Source organism: Eurosta solidaginis, chromosome 3 (assembly GCF_040869045.1).
Source record: "Eurosta solidaginis isolate ZX-2024a chromosome 3, ASM4086904v1, whole genome shotgun sequence".
NCBI lineage: Eukaryota > Metazoa > Arthropoda > Insecta > Diptera > Tephritidae > Eurosta > Eurosta solidaginis.
Window position 1 is genome coordinate 153,957,996 of NC_090321.1, and position 17,619 is coordinate 153,975,614.

At 41.8% G+C, this 17,619-nt stretch overlaps 1 protein-coding gene across 1 annotated transcript in view; it reads right to left on the reverse strand.

Moving 5' to 3' along the window:
* Positions 1-758: 758 nt before the first annotated feature.
* Positions 759-17,619, reverse strand: part of LOC137244385 (pharyngeal muscle protein 2-like) — a 46,234-nt gene continuing 29,373 nt past the window's right edge. The window contains exon 6 of the mRNA XM_067773325.1: positions 759-1,970. The gene's annotated coding sequence lies outside the window, so the exon portion shown is untranslated. The remainder of the gene's footprint in view (positions 1,971-17,619) is intronic.

The following is a 17,619-nucleotide window of genomic DNA, read 5'->3' on the forward strand; positions in this document are numbered from 1 at the left end:
GCCGCTTGACTCGCGGCAGCTACTTGTTGAATAATATACAAGAATCCACATGAATGTGTGTGATGCACACATACATATGCATGCGATAGAAGCCGCCTGAAAGAAGAGACAGAAACTTCCAGAAAATGGTGTGTCGTTTGATACATATATACAGATGAGATAGATAGCAAGAAAATACATTGCGCATGGCAGCGTATGTACAAGTTGTAGAGAGAGTGCGCATATACGCATTAAATGTTATGCGTTCATGCTGGCATACAATACATACCCTGCAAAAACGCTCCACGTCATTTGACTAGTCATTTGACCGCCATTGTGCGGTCACGACCCTTGTTAAATTTTAGTCACGTTTGCACTAGCGAGAGTAGATTTTTTACATTTTTTTCCCACTTCGTACCTATTTATGTGATTGTGCATTCCGCTCCCACTTATAGGATGTGGGCATAGTACTGTGCTGCTCACACACGTCACAATGCTCGTCAAATTTTCGGTTTTTTCCTCCAGATTTTCGAGTCATTTGACAATCAATTTTACTGCGGTTTTACCGTTTATATAACCGCCATATAACTTGAATTTTACCTGCCGATTTACTTTACCTGTAGCAGCCACGAGAATAAAATATGAACCAAAAAAATTTAATTTTCAATATTTATTTTTAATTATAATAACCAAACAACATATAATATAAACATTTATTTAAAACATATCATTAGATTTAGTAAATTTTTGCCAAATAAAGAATATATGAGGCGCCTAGATGCAAAACCAGATATTTAAAAATTTTAAAATAATATTTAAATTGCCACAATATTGCATCGCCTAGCAACATTCTAAAAACCCGTATTGAAAATTCATAACAATTTACAAAATTTCAGCTTTTTTGTGATTTTGTAAGTTTTACATATCATGGATTCATCTGGTTTTGCATCTTGGAGCCTCATATATTCATGAAATTGCAACTCAAATTAATACATTTAATATAAAAAGGAAGTAAGTACTTTAATAACAACATAAAAATATATTAATTGCTTTGAGCTATATTGCTGCTGCAGCTAACTTTACATTTGGACAATTCAGAAGTGTGTTATATTCATGTATAATTTGAGTTGTTTACATGGTTTCGAATACAAAATTTGATTATTTGAATCAATTTAAGTCTACAACTGAAAGCTAAATAGAAATTCAAATTAGATTTACTCTTGTTTTCAAATCAAGAATAATATTCAAAGGTGTCGTGGAATCGGATTGCTGTCGTAATTGAATTTGAAAGTAATAAAGTAAAATATGAATTAAAAAATGTAGGACTAATAATTGAGTCAGACTTATTATTGTTCTAAATCTAATCATTCAAGGAATCATTCTGAAACCCTAGCAGGAGTATTGATTGGTTTCAAATCTAATTCCAACAGCAATCGTATCACGACGTACCTTATTATATATGTATATGAAATTGTAACTTAAATTAATACAGTTGATAAAAAAGAAAAGTAAGAATTTTAATAATAAATAAACTCACCTTATTGGTTTTTATTTTCCAATTGAAATATTTTCCAAGCGAACAGAAAATAATTTTAAGCTTTAGAAAAAACTCCAATTATTTGAATAATCTACAACTTAAAGCTTAGTAGAAATTCAGATTAGGTTTAGTTTTTTTTCAGATCAAGAATATTCAAAGGTGTCGTGGAATCCGATTGCTGTCGTAATTGATGAACTTAGAAATGTACGACTTGTAATTAAGTCAGATTTATTATTGTTCTAAATCAAATTATTCAAGCAATAATTCTGCAACCCTTAGCAGGAGTATTGATTGGTTTCAAATCTAATACCGTCAGCAATCGTATCACATCCCTTATTATATATGTACGTGATATTGCAACTTAAATTAATACTGTTGATATAAAGAAAAGTAAATACTTTAATAATAAATAAGCTCTCTTAATTGGTTTTTGTTTTCCAATTGAAATCTTTTCCTGTGCAAGCACATCGCTAACCTGTATTGGCAAAAGATATGATTATACTGTCTTCGATAGATAGTCGGACGAGCCGCTACTCGGCGAAGTAGAGATGACCGTTGTGTCGGTGGCAGCTGTTACAACAGCAGTTTCTAACTTTACACCATCCGTACAGTGTGATGAATGCTTCACCGCCTTTTCCAATTGCTTGCCGCCAGCAATTTTTGCTGTTTGTAAAGCTTAAGCTGTAATGCATATATATAGATGGGTTAAAGTGGTTTTCGTATGTTATTCAACAACTCACCCTATACCATCATCACAGCCTTCTCATCGATTTTGAATATGTGTATCCGTTAGGCAGACAATTGGGTGCGTTCGATTCATTCATATACTGTGGGTATTTGAGCCGTAGACGCAGATATTTTGATTCTTTTTGAAGTGTAACATTAGTAAACAGTTGGGTTTCTCTGCTGTCACCATCACCACTAGAGAGCTATTGAAGACCAAGATAATATGTTGCGATTTACGTGCATAGATTTCTTCCACCTTGTCACAATTATTGATGGAGAAAATGCGAAAGCCACATTTACCATCCAATGAGGAAATGGGACTGTAGAGGAAGAAACATTTTATAAAATTTAATAAAATCAAAAAATGATAGTTGTGCTAAAATGGGGTAACGTATTGTATGTTAAAGTATAGCGACGTCTCAGCGGCTTTGTCCTGGTGAAAATTGAGTTTGAATCGGTTTTATTCTTCATTCTTAGAAACATGTACGAAGGTACCTGGTAAGATATTAAAAATCCTCAACGCTTTTTTTGCTATAACTTAAAAAAACTCATATTCAAACTTCTGCTTAACTTCTACATATCAATAGCTACCTTTACCACCAGGAGTCACTATTGCTTCTACGCCTATGCTATTGTTTCCTACATCGATGAGCTTTGTAATAAAATAAACAGCTATCTCCCCAATCTCTCCAGTTTTGTCGCCTCGCGAAACCTGATATTGTCACCAACCAAATCATCGGTGACCTTATTTAAAACATGACCGCGCCAAATGTCGACCATATGGCATTACCCTACCGACTGTCTTACACCCTAAAATTTTGGGTGTGACTTTCGATCAGGATCTAAATCTTGGAGGGCATGCACTAGCAATTGTAACGAAAATCGTCGTTGGTGTGAGGGCTTAGCCGATCTCCATAGCGCCCGACTATGAGGAGGAGCTGTTTATGACTGGCATCTATGCCGTTTCGCCTCATAAGATGGCGGCGGGATGTCGGTGACCAAGAACTACCAACCCCCTAATCCAGGGTAATATGCGGACCGTGCATATTGGACGATTTGTAGCCAGGGGATAAATTCGGCTGCATTCGAACGGAGCCTTCCCGATACCGGACCACCTCGGGTAGTATTGATGGCCTTACCACAGTAAGGGGCGCTGCTGTGGCTGACGGTTCTTTCCCCGTATATAATACTGGACCGCTGAGCCCGCCTTGTCGGGCTGGTGGTCGTACGACCAAGATGAACGACTCATTACCTAATTTTCATAAGGACGATGATAAGAAGAGGACTGAGCCGCAAGCCAAGGACGACAAATACGTATTAAGCGATGCGTCGGACTCGGGAATGAGAGTAGTGCTGATTCAATGAACTCCGTGTTGGAGAAGCACACAAATGAAAAAGGAGTAGAAGAGTGGAGAAGGGTACGGAGCAAAGAGCACTCTCGAAGTACCGTGCAGTACTAAGAATTGTACAACGCTTGGGAGCAGTGGTGGACCCAATAGAAGAGGAGATCAACCGCTTGGCATGGGCTCATGAGGCGGTAGAAGTAGGTCGAAGGCAGTTCAAAAGGTTTGCTGCGAGAAACCCTCGGTTCTGCAACCGGTATGAGGAAGAAGCGTCCAATGGCAGAATGAAAAGGCAACGTTCGGCGGAAGGCGACAAGCCTGCTTTCAAGAGGCTGAAAGGGCCCAGTCCCAGAGCCGCGACGCAGGGCAGTCCCATAGACAAGACAAGTAGGCCCAAAGCTGTAAGACAGATGGGCCCCAATAGCGAGGTAGCAACTACCTCGAAGGCTGCGAGTCAGAGGGAAGTTCCAACTATGGAAGTAGGAGATAAGCCAAAAGGAGATACCGCTAAGACTCCGACTTTCTCGGAGGTGCTAAAGGGAGCTAAGACTCCGGCTTTCTCGGAGGTGCCAAAGGGAAATAACACTAAGACGGCGGCTTTTCCCGAGAAGATGAGTGATGTGGCAAAGCAGACACTGACTGTGGCGCTGGTTGATCGTAGCAGTCCTTTCGAACAGATGGCTAGTGAAAGGTGGAGATCTGTAGAAAAGGAGCTTATTAGCTTAATGCTTAAGATGATGCGGGAATAACCAAGTAAGCTCCTTCCAACCTTTGATTCGGGGGATGGTATAATGGTATGAAGATGATAGCGTGCGACAACATCGCGATTTTGCGGTGGCTGGAGGAAGTGGTTCCAAACCTCCAAAGGCAGGGCACGAACGCGCGTTTTGAGATGGTGGATAAAGCGCAAATCCCCAAGGTACCAAAAGTTAAGGTATGGATACCATGCGTGATGAAGTCGGAGGATACACTGCGACTTTTGCAGAATCAGAATCCGAACACACCGACACAGGATTGGAAGGTACTTACTGTATCTCGGCCTACGGAGGAAGGTCAGTTATACATCTTCCAAATAAACCAGCAGGCGGAGGATATATTGTACGCGCAGCTTGGAAAAATGTTCTTAGGTACAGGCAAAATTTATATGCGACTCAGGAAAAGAAGTCGCGGGTATTAAAGTCCTAACACCCTGGACGTGGGCGAAGTCGAAAAGGACCTCAAAAGCCTAAGGGAAAAAAGACAGGTGGAGGTAGCCCACGTCACTCCGAATGTGTTAGAAGGGGACCAACAGCCAGATGGGGCTGTGAGTCGCACAGATGAACACCCTGCACAACAGGTACAAGAGGCTGAAGGGGGCTTCGAACACTCTAAACCAAAAGGGCTAGGGGAGGACGACGACGTCACGATGAAGGTGCTGGAGGGGGACAAGCAGCCCATTGGTGCTGCGAGTCCTACAGATAAGCCTCCAACACAGTAAAGTGGCGTCGAGCGAACTCCTCCTCCTAACGCTCTGGTCCAGGAGCCGTGGCTTCCATCGGGAGGAAAGGTTTCTGGACTTAGCGCGCGCGGATTTGGCGTTTACTATGCGCAAGCGGAAGGACGGGTGCGAGCTGTAGTAATGGTAAGGAAACAGCTGCATTCATATATGCTGCCTAATTACACTACTGAGGACCTCGTAGTGGTGGTGAAATCGCCGGGCTCAGATGGTACATGTCCGGTCATGCTACAATTTTCAAGTAGGACGGTCGTGGGATGGCTTAAAATAATATTCGATGGGTGCATAAACTGAATCATGTACCGCACTCTTGGAGAACTGCTCGTGTAGCTTTCCTACCAAAGGCGGGGAAGATCGGTCACGTGTATCCCAAAGATTATAGACCCGATAGCTTACCATCATTTCTGCTCAAAACCTTTGAGAGGCTGATAGATGTGTACATAAAGTCCAACGTGGATGAAAAGCTGCTCTCCACAACACAACCGGCGTACACCAAAGGCAAGTCAGTAGACACCGCATTGCATAGGGTGGTAATAAGCATAGAAAAAGCCCTGGAATACAAGGAATATGCTCTAGAAGTCTTCTTAAGCATTGCCGGGGCTTTCTAAATGGGCGATTATTGATGGTCTTGTACGCGGTCACGAAATTAGTGGACAGGGGCACTCCGCAGGGAGGGGTGCTATCACCTCTGCTGTGGACGCTGGTCATTAACCAACTGCTTAGGGGATTCTACGAGGGACCAGAAAAACTTACGGTTTACGCGGATGACGTTGCATATGGTCTTGTTTGCAACGAGGTACAAGGTCCCTAATTGGACCAGGCCTAAGTTAGGAGGGGCGACCCTACGGGAGAAACCTTGCACAAAATATCTAGGAATGATCCTAGACAGTAAGTTGTCATGGAAGCTCAACGTGGAGGAGAGGGTGAGGAAGGCTTCAACGGCACTTTATGCGTGTAAAAGAATGCAAAAGAACCGGCATATATGATCAGAAGGAACTCGATGACGATGCCTCAAAACTAACAACCAAAAGCAATAATTATCATTTCACTGACACAAATTTTATAGTTTTTTTTTTGGGATTTGGACACAATGTTGTTGTTGTTTTTGTAGCGATAAGGTTGCTCCCCGAAGGCTTTGGGGAGTGTTATCGATATGATGGTCCTTTAGCCAGATACAGATCCGGTACGCTCCGGCAACACAGCACCATTAAAGTGCCAGCCCGCCCATCTCGGCAAGGATTTATGTGGCCACATTAAACCTTCAGGCCATCCCTCCAAACGATTTCGTCTAGCAATGGTATTCTCTATCATTCTCGTTCGGTCTTTACCTTTCTAACAAACAGGAAGGCAAAAGTAATTGTCAAGTGATAAGTTGCAATTGTTTAACATAGTGCAAATACACTAGCGATTCGTCTCTGATCCGCATCGAAAGTTCATTTCGTAATAGAGAATGAGGCCCTAAGATTTTTTTTTCAATTTGTATTTTGACTTACCAGCAACAACAGAATCATGTTTAATTGTACGCTGCACAAGTATTATAACATCATGTAACGAAGCTCAGTTTCTTCAAAAAATTGTTCAACACTGCCACGTAAAATCAATGTACTTGTTCTAGCATTAACGCAACCTTTAAATAATTATAAACTATAAAAATGAAATTCATGCCAAACCTTCGAAAATGTTGAAACGTTCACCTCCAACAAAATGCAAAAACTTTTCATCCTCCTCCCGTGACCATTCTGTCTTCTTTATGCTAGGATCAAGCCATTCGTACCAGCGTGCCTTACATTGCTTGGCAGATTTGCGGTGCAGCAGTGATGCAATACGTGACCACTGGTTTTTGCCATATTTCATTACAGCTGCTTTGAGGATTTCATCCTGAAAGTTATCAATTTAGTTAACAAACGGCCAAGAGTAACCAGTCGCGTCAAATGCTTACCTCAGTGTTTCTCCACACACCACCTTTTATCATAATTCGCGGCATGGTGCTATATAATTGTGAATTCTTGTCGGGCTGGTGGTCGTACGACCAAGATGAACGACTCATTACCTAATTTTCATAAGGACGATGATAAGAAGAGGACTGAGCCGCAAGCCAAGGACGACAAATACGTATTAAGCGATGCGTCGGACTCGGGAATGAGAGTAGTGCTGATTCAATGAACTCCGTGTTGGAGAAGCACACAAATGAAAAAGGAGTAGAAGAGTGGAGAAGGGTACGGAGCAAAGAGCACTCTCGAAGTACAGTGCAGTACTAAGAATTGTACAACGCTTGGGAGCAGTGGTGGACCCAATAGAAGAGGAGATCAACCGCTTGGCATGGGCTCATGAGGCGGTAGAAGTAGGTCGAAGGCAGTTCAAAAGGTTTGCTGCGAGAAACCCTCGGTTCTGCAACCGGTATGAGGAAGAAGCGTCCAATGGCAGAATGAAAAGGCAACGTTCGGCGGAAGGCGACAAGCCTGCTTTCAAGAGGCTGAAAGGGCCCAGTCCCAGAGCCGCGACGCAGGGCAGTCCCATAGACAAGACAAGTAGGCCCAAAGCTGTAAGACAGATGGGCCCCAATAGCGAGGTAGCAACTACCTCGAAGGCTGCGAGTCAGAGGGAAGTTCCAACTATGGAAGTAGGAGATAAGCCAAAAGGAGATACCGCTAAGACTCCGACTTTCTCGGAGGTGCTAAAGGGAGCTAAGACTCCGGCTTTCTCGGAGGTGCCAAAGGGAAATAACACTAAGACGGCGGCTTTTCCCGAGAAGATGAGTGATGTGGCAAAGCAGACACTGACTGTGGCGCTGGTTGATCGTAGCAGTCCTTTCGAACAGATGGCTAGTGAAAGGTGGAGATCTGTAGAAAAGGAGCTTATTAGCTTAATGCTTAAGATGATGCGGGAATAACCAAGTAAGCTCCTTCCAACCTTTGATTCGGGGGATGGTATAATGGTATGAAGATGATAGCGTGCGACAACATCGCGATTTTGCGGTGGCTGGAGGAAGTGGTTCCAAACCTCCAAAGGCAGGGCACGAACGCGCGTTTTGAGATGGTGGATAAAGCGCAAATCCCCAAGGTACCAAAAGTTAAGGTATGGATACCATGCGTGATGAAGTCGGAGGATACACTGCGACTTTTGCAGAATCAGAATCCGAACACACCGACACAGGATTGGAAGGTACTTACTGTATCTCGGCCTACGGAGGAAGGTCAGTTATACATCTTCCAAATAAACCAGCAGGCGGAGGATATATTGTACGCGCAGCTTGGAAAAATGTTCTTAGGTACAGGCAAAATTTATATGCGACTCAGGAAAAGAAGTCGCGGGTATTAAAGTCCTAACACCCTGGACGTGGGCGAAGTCGAAAAGGACCTCAAAAGCCTAAGGGAAAAAAGACAGGTGGAGGTAGCCCACGTCACTCCGAATGTGTTAGAAGGGGACCAACAGCCAGATGGGGCTGTGAGTCGCACAGATGAACACCCTGCACAACAGGTACAAGAGGCTGAAGGGGGCTTCGAACACTCTAAACCAAAAGGGCTAGGGGAGGACGACGACGTCACGATGAAGGTGCTGGAGGGGGACAAGCAGCCCATTGGTGCTGCGAGTCCTACAGATAAGCCTCCAACACAGTAAAGTGGCGTCGAGCGAACTCCTCCTCCTAACGCTCTGGTCCAGGAGCCGTGGCTTCCATCGGGAGGAAAGGTTTCTGGACTTAGCGCGCGCGGATTTGGCGTTTACTATGCGCAAGCGGAAGGACGGGTGCGAGCTGTAGTAATGGTAAGGAAACAGCTGCATTCATATATGCTGCCTAATTACACTACTGAGGACCTCGTAGTGGTGGTGAAATCGCCGGGCTCAGATGGTACATGTCCGGTCATGCTACAATTTTCAAGTAGGACGGTCGTGGGATGGCTTAAAATAATATTCGATGGGTGCATAAACTGAATCATGTACCGCACTCTTGGAGAACTGCTCGTGTAGCTTTCCTACCAAAGGCGGGGAAGATCGGTCACGTGTATCCCAAAGATTATAGACCCGATAGCTTACCATCATTTCTGCTCAAAACCTTTGAGAGGCTGATAGATGTGTACATAAAGTCCAACGTGGATGAAAAGCTGCTCTCCACAACACAACCGGCGTACACCAAAGGCAAGTCAGTAGACACCGCATTGCATAGGGTGGTAATAAGCATAGAAAAAGCCCTGGAATACAAGGAATATGCTCTAGAAGTCTTCTTAAGCATTGCCGGGGCTTTCTAAATGGGCGATTATTGATGGTCTTGTACGCGGTCACGAAATTAGTGGACAGGGGCACTCCGCAGGGAGGGGTGCTATCACCTCTGCTGTGGACGCTGGTCATTAACCAACTGCTTAGGGGATTCTACGAGGGACCAGAAAAACTTACGGTTTACGCGGATGACGTTGCATATGGTCTTGTTTGCAACGAGGTACAAGGTCCCTAATTGGACCAGGCCTAAGTTAGGAGGGGCGACCCTACGGGAGAAACCTTGCACAAAATATCTAGGAATGATCCTAGACAGTAAGTTGTCATGGAAGCTCAACGTGGAGGAGAGGGTGAGGAAGGCTTCAACGGCACTTTATGCGTGTAAAAGAATGCAAAAGAACCGGCATATATGATCAGAAGGAACTCGATGACGATGCCTCAAAACTAACAACCAAAAGCAATAATTATCATTTCACTGACACAAATTTTATAGTTTTTTTTTTGGGATTTGGACACAATGTTGTTGTTGTTTTTGTAGCGATAAGGTTGCTCCCCGAAGGCTTTGGGGAGTGTTATCGATATGATGGTCCTTTAGCCAGATACAGATCCGGTACGCTCCGGCAACACAGCACCATTAAAGTGCCAGCCCGCCCATCTCGGCAAGGATTTATGTGGCCACATTAAACCTTCAGGCCATCCCTCCAAACGATTTCGTCTAGCAATGGTATTCTCTATCATTCTCGTTCGGTCTTTACCTTTCTAACAAACAGGAAGGCAAAAGTAATTGTCAAGTGATAAGTTGCAATTGTTTAACATAGTGCAAATACACTAGCGATTCGTCTCTGATCCGCATCGAAAGTTCATTTCGTAATAGAGAATGAGGCCCTAAGATTTTTTTTTCAATTTGTATTTTGACTTACCAGCAACAACAGAATCATGTTTAATTGTACGCTGCACAAGTATTATAACATCATGTAACGAAGCTCAGTTTCTTCAAAAAATTGTTCAACACTGCCACGTAAAATCAATGTACTTGTTCTAGCATTAACGCAACCTTTAAATAATTATAAACTATAAAAATGAAATTCATGCCAAACCTTCGAAAATGTTGAAACGTTCACCTCCAACAAAATGCAAAAACTTTTCATCCTCCTCCCGTGACCATTCTGTCTTCTTTATGCTAGGATCAAGCCATTCGTACCAGCGTGCCTTACATTGCTTGGCAGATTTGCGGTGCAGCAGTGATGCAATACGTGACCACTGGTTTTTGCCATATTTCATTACAGCTGCTTTGAGGATTTCATCCTGAAAGTTATCAATTTAGTTAATAAACGGCCAAGAGTAACCAGTCGCGTCAAATGCTTACCTCAGTGTTTCTCCACACACCACCTTTTATCATAATTCGCGGCATGGTGCTATATAATTGTGAATTATTTCGATGAGCACAAAAATCAAAAATTTTTGTCGAAATAAACAGCAAAAATCATTGTATATTAAAGACTTTGGGAAAATTTTAGAATAGCAGCCCCCGAGTTCGGGGTAAAACTTGGTATCAAATGAAAGAGGGAGTTCTCCCGATCACAAATATATATATTTTAAAGTGCGCAAACTTATAATTTAAAAGTTATTTGTTGTTAAAGTTTGCAAATTTAGCAAATTTCTATAGCACTTTAAATTACAATTTACACATCTTTCAAAACCTTAATCCACATACATATTGTAACGAATTTTCTGCAAATCCTCTTATTTGCAATCCTCTGCTAAGTTCGAATCACTAAACTGTTGAATAAATAACTCCAATATTGAATAATGGAAAGATGGCCTTTATTAAAACATTTCACAATAACACTTATACTTTGCTACTCGCTGGCTTAATAACCAAACTGACTGATAACTCAAATGAAACTCTACTATTGGCCGCCAGATCGTGTGCTTAATCAAACTGATTGATAGCTCAACTCAAACTGAATTACTTTTTACTCGCTTGTGCCGCTTTTATAGTTTACGCTGCATACATCTAGGCTCTTCTATTTCCAGAACTTACCAACTATTTCGAGTGTTTATAGTTCTCATATAGTTTCTATTTGTTTACAATTTTCTACTTTTCAGCGTCTCTCAGATGTATGTGAGTTTGTAGTTTACAGTCTCTCGCACACACATAGGCATAAAAGTAAATGCATCTGTGTGTGACATCTCTCTGGGCTGCCTTAAATATGTGTATACTTGATTTGATTATTGACGTAAATACTGCTTAGCATGGCCTTAGTGATGGTATAGCTTAGTGATGCTAATATCCGTGACACTGCCCTCCACCTAAGTCTGATTGTCCCGATCAGACAAATCTCCCGATCTAACTGCCGCTAGCATCTCCAAATGTACCACTCTTCTAATCCGATGTTTCCCAGTGGTTTGTATGCGGTAGATGGTATCACGGATCTTCTTCACAACTTTGTGCGAGCCTTCCCAACTGCACCGAAATTTGGCTGGAACACCTTTCCGCCGGTGAGGGTTGTTTAACAGTACCAAATCTCCTGCCAAGAAACCTTCCGAATTAAAGTTCTTGTCATGCCAGTGTTTCATCTTACTACTCGTTACCCTGGGCCGTTCCTTCACACTCTGTTGTTTGGTCAATGAACCACTTCGTAGAGCTTGCGCTGGACGGATTTGCTTTGCATAATCGGTATCGTTCCCACATTTCACAACAGTAGTGCGCTCCGGCTTGAAACTACCCTCGCATTCTTTCTCGGAAATTCGTTGCTTCGTTTTCCTGCGTCTTTTAGGTTTTGTCAATGCCAGTGTTTCTCTCGCAGATACTTTTGATTTTGATTTATTTGGCCCATTCGATCTATCAACCTTTGCCTTTGACTTTCGTGGTCTTTGTCGAGTCTTTTCCACCAGTACCTGATTACTGCTGAACCCTTTTTCCAAACTAAAGTTAAGTGGTATGTCCTGATTCTTATAGCGCATAATTTTTCTCCGCATATCGATCCTGACGTCATGGTCAACCAAGAAGTCCACTCCCAATATGACTTCATCAACGATCTCCGCCACAACGAATTTGTGTAGAACCATGACTTTTCCAATTAATACCTCACATACCACTTCGCCTTGTACTTGATTATACTCGCCTGTGACCGTACGCAACCTTGCTCCAGGTAATGACTTTACTCTCCTGTAGACCAAATCAGATCGGATCAAGGAATGAGATGCCCCCGTATCTACAGTCAGTACACGCTCTTTACCATCCACATTCTCTCTGATGGTAAGACTGCTTGATTTCCTTCCAATCTGCGACACATATATCACAGGACATTCAATAGCCGGGGCAACTTTTCGTTCTTTACATTCGACACGCTCTTGCTCATTTCCGCCAGCTTTGCGTTTACGGCCACCCACATTGTTGGAACTATTAGGACCAAGATCGCAATGACGTGCAATGTGACCTGGGTTGCCGCACTTGAAACATTTAATAACTCCGGCATTCTTCTGTTGAGATCCCTTCAGTGCTTCCAAAATTCGCTCGCTTCGTTTCTACGTCCCGTATGCCATTTATAAAACTCTGGATTTTTACCCTCTCGGTGTACTCCACGGGTGCGTCCGCATTTGCCAAATGTGCCAACCTTTCAACATCCGAAGCAAACTCCTGCAATGTCTCATTTGCTTTTTGGTAGCGGTTTTGCAACTCAATTTGGAATATCTGTTTTCTATGCTCGCTTCCATAGCGTCGTTCTACAGCAGCCATCAATGCTTCATAATTATTCCGCTCTCCTTCGGGAATCGTCTGTAGGATTTCCGCTGCTGGCCCCTTCAATGCCACGAACAGTGCAGCAACTTTATCTTCCGCATTCCAGTTGTTCACTGCTGCGGTCTTCTCAAACTGTAGCTTGAAGACCTGGAAAGGAACAGAACCGTCAAATGATGGTGTTTTTAGCTTTGGATTGCTTGCTGAAACAGCTGGGCGGTTTAGTTGTAACTGCTCCATACGACCTTTTAACGCTTCTATTTCGGCATCAATTTTGTCCTCGAGTTGTAAAATGTTTGCATCCTGCTCTTCCAGTTTCACAAAGAGCTGCGATGATACCTGTTCCGAAATTTGTGCCGACATTTCAGATATACGTGCCTCTTGCGCTTCCAGTTGAGATGCCAAATATGTCTTCTGTTCTTCCAATGGTGATGTTATACGGGTTTCCTGCGATTCCAGTTGGGATACCATATATGTCTTCTGTTCTTCAATCTTCGATGTTATGCGTGTCTCTTGGGATTCCATCTGTGATGACATTGTCGATGTTTGAGCAGATATTGCAGCCAAAATCATGTTCAAGTCTGTGCTCGTAACTGTCTGCGATGTTTCGTTTTTCTCTTCAATTTTTGTTACTTCCTCACCATCAAGATGAAAGTCATACTCTTCCACATCAATTCCTTCCGCTTCCATTGTCTCTCGTAGCCGTGCCTGAAGTTCAAGTTTAACGCCGCTTGTATTCAATCCACGGCTCTCCAACTCCTTCTTTAGTTGCTGGATCTTCAATTCACTGAACTTTGCCATGTCCTTGTTGTCCTCTGGAATTTATTCAACAATTCCTCTTCTGACACCAATTGTAACGAATTTTCTGCAAATCCTCTTATTTGCAATCCTCTGCTAAGTTCGAATCACTAAACTGTTGAATAAATAACTCCAATATTGAATAATGGAAAGATGGCCTTTATTAAAACATTTCACAATAACACTTATACTTTGCTACTCGCTGGCTTAATAACCAAACTGACTGATAACTCAAATGAAACTCTACTATTGGCCGCCAGATCGCGTGCTTAATCAAACTGATTGATAGCTCAACTCAAACTGAATTACTTTTTACTCGCTTGTGCCGCTTTTATAGTTTACGCTGCATACATCTAGGCTCTTCTATTTCCAGAACTTACCAACTATTTCGAGTGTTTATAGTTCTCATATAGTTTCTATTTGTTTACAATTTTCTACTTTTCAGCGTCTCTCAGATGTATGTGAGTTTGTAGTTTACAGTCTCTCGCACACACATAGGCATAAAAGTAAATGCATCTGTGTGTGACATCTCTCTGGGCTGCCTTATATATGTGTATACTTGATTTGATTATTGACGGAAATACTGCTTAGCATGGCCTTAGTGATGGTATAGCTTAGTGATGCTAATATCCGTGACAATATCTATATAAATTGGCAACGATGAACTCAAATTGCATTTTTGTATATTTCACATTTCATTTTTGCATTGTTTTTACTTATTATAAATGTTTTTATTAAATCAATCGCGCTTTTGTAGCAACATGCACATATATACATATATATATATATATATATATATATATATATATATTTTATTGATGACATTACAAAGCTGTGCTGCACACATATAAATTTTGTATAGAAACTTGCAAACTTTAACACCAAATAACTTTTAAATTATAAGTTTGCGCATTCTAAAATATATATATTTGTGATCTGGAGAACTCCCTCTTAATTTTAAATCTTTCCGGAGATATTCCACTTAAAACTCTCAAAATTGAAAAAGTTTTCCACCACCAAATGTTTTGCTGTCTCTGCTGAATTAGAAATGGGGGATTTTTTTGCACGCCAAAAAGACGTATTTTGCTATCCCTATAAAAATAATAGGTGCGAGAGAGCACGATACATTGTGGGAAAGCTAAATTTGTCAACATGCTATTTCATTTGGAGAATTTTTCATTCCAAATCGTTACCCCTGTCAAAAATTCGTGTGGCTGTGTGCGTTTTTGGTCACACGATTTTTGCAGGGTAACAACGTGATAGAGCGCCTTGCGCATATACAGGGATAGGAATGCAACATGTTGAGCGCTGCATATCTACATTTTAGATTGAGCGTATGTTGAGTGAGAGAGACCTAAGCTGCTGAATACGGTTAGCAATATAGTGTTTATGAACATATTGAGAAAGGGGAATGCGGCTGGTTGAGCACAAAGGGCTCACTGGCATTGTGAAAGGAAGAAGATTTTCATTCGCAAAAGTATTTTCGTAGTGAAAAGACGTAGACGTAGAAAACAAAGTATTCTTTCGTTATATCAAATCGTTCAAAGTGAAAAAAGGGGAAAACTGAATCTTTATTGGTAAGAGAAAGGTTTTACAGTCCACTCAATGTGAAAGAAAATAGAATATGTGAAAGTGCTTTTATTCTGTTGTTGCGATAGTTGGAAGAAAGCAATTACGTTGTTTATTTGCTATACGAATAGTGACAGAGTGTAAGAAATATATACACATTGTGATGAGTCTGTGCTAGTGACAGAGCTGGTGCCGATTGAGCAAAATACAAGAAACACCCTTCTAGTATGGGGGTGAAAATGCTTGGTATCCATTGTGTGAAAGTTGTGAAAAGAGGCCTGTGCAGGATAAGCTCCTATTGAGTAGCGCACGCATAGAGTGATAGTGTGAATGGGCCTGTGCAAGATAAGCTCCTATTGAGTAGCGCACGCATAGAGTGATAGTGCGAAAGGGCCTGTGCAAGATAAGCTCCTAACGAGTAGCGCACGCATAGAGTGATAGTGCGAAAGGGTCTGTGCAAGATAAGCCCTTATTGAGTAGCACACGCAGAGAGTGATAGGTGAGAAGGTACGTGTGCAAGAAAAGTTGACATTAAGTAGCATACGCGCAATACAGCATAGAGTGATAGAAATTCTCCGAATCCTATTAGTGATGTTCACTTGTGAATGTCATCGATACACGATTCAATAACATATATGTTTTTGAGAAGTGATAGAGTGATTGATCTATAAACCCATGATGGTATTCGATAACTATTAGAACTTGCACTCGTGTGAAAGAAGATTTTTGATAAATAATATCTAGAGATAGAAATATAGCAATATTGTTTATTTAAGAGAAAAGTGCGCAACAGAATAAAGGTATTCAGAGTTATTATTAACTGTGAAAGGCTTGCAAAGTGAGAGGCTTACTAAATATTGTTTTGATTTGTGATTTCTCATTTTTCTTTTAACAGAAAATTGCTGATTTAAACAAGCACACGTCTGCATTACAAGCAATACGCCGTGTCGGGGAATTTGCGAGAGCGCTAAGCTTCGATCGTACCGACTTGATTATGGTGAATGCGAGGCTTGAGAGGTTAGAGGAGCAGTGCGTGCGCTTCAATGCCATCCACGTGGAGATTATAGGCAGCATCGCTGCAAGTAATATGGCAGTGATAGAGATAGAGCACTCGATGGAGCTAGCTGAGGAGGTGTATTTTAGTACCAAATCAGCTCTAAAGCGAAAGATTGAGGAGCTTTGCCTTCCCATGTGAGGCTTGCGGAAGTGACAGGCGCCAATTCGAATGTTCGGACTTTAGGCTATTAAGTCTTCGCGCTAGAAAAGATCTCGTGCAGCGACGCAATTTGTCTGCAAATTGCCTCAAGAGAGGGCGTACGGTAAATCAATGTTACCAGGGTGGGTGTATGCGCTGCCCTGGTAAGCCGTTCCACAACAGCACATTATGTCCCTCGGGAGCAGGCATGCTTAACCAACGAAACAATATCATTTCGTTACGATAATCAACGTTAATAAACGAAACGAAGTCATTTCGTTTCGTTTATTAACGTTAAGATCGTCAAATTAACGAAATGATTTCGTTTCGTTTTCTGCCATATCAAAACGAACTCAATTCGTTTATGTTAATTATTAATTTCAAACTATGCTGGCAAAGCTGATTGATGGCGGAGTCATTAAAGGTGAAAGCATTAGCCAAGCTGATTGCAACTTTTCTCATGAATTTTGACAGTACAAACATTTCTCAGAGTATTTTTGACATTACCACCAACGAATTACACAAACAAATTACATAGAGTTTGTGTGTGTATGTGCGCTCGTTGTTGACACCTTACGGCTTCACCATGGCTATAGCATTGCCAGCACAATTCAAACATAAAGTATCACGTTTTTGTTAACGTTTTGAACGTTAACGAAAGCTTTTCGTTTCGGTTAAAAACGAGATACAATTTATCTTGATAATTTCTTTATCGATAATATTTCGAAGTGTTTCAACGGAAACGGTGGAAATTTTTTGATAAACGATTAGCTTAACGTTAAGGTGCATCCCTGCTCGGGAGAGATGGCGAAGCCTGTCCTATCGCTACAGGAGCGGGATGGGAGAAAGGGAGAAAGTAAGAAGACCACAACTCAAGGAGGCCGAACTCTCAAATATAAGAGAGATGACGTTTCAGCACCAGCCTGACCAGCACCGAAGAGAAAGAAGGTGATAGAGAACAACGTTGGCGATAGAAAACCTTCATTAGAGCAAAGAAATGAAGCATTAGAGAATAGGCTTAAGGCA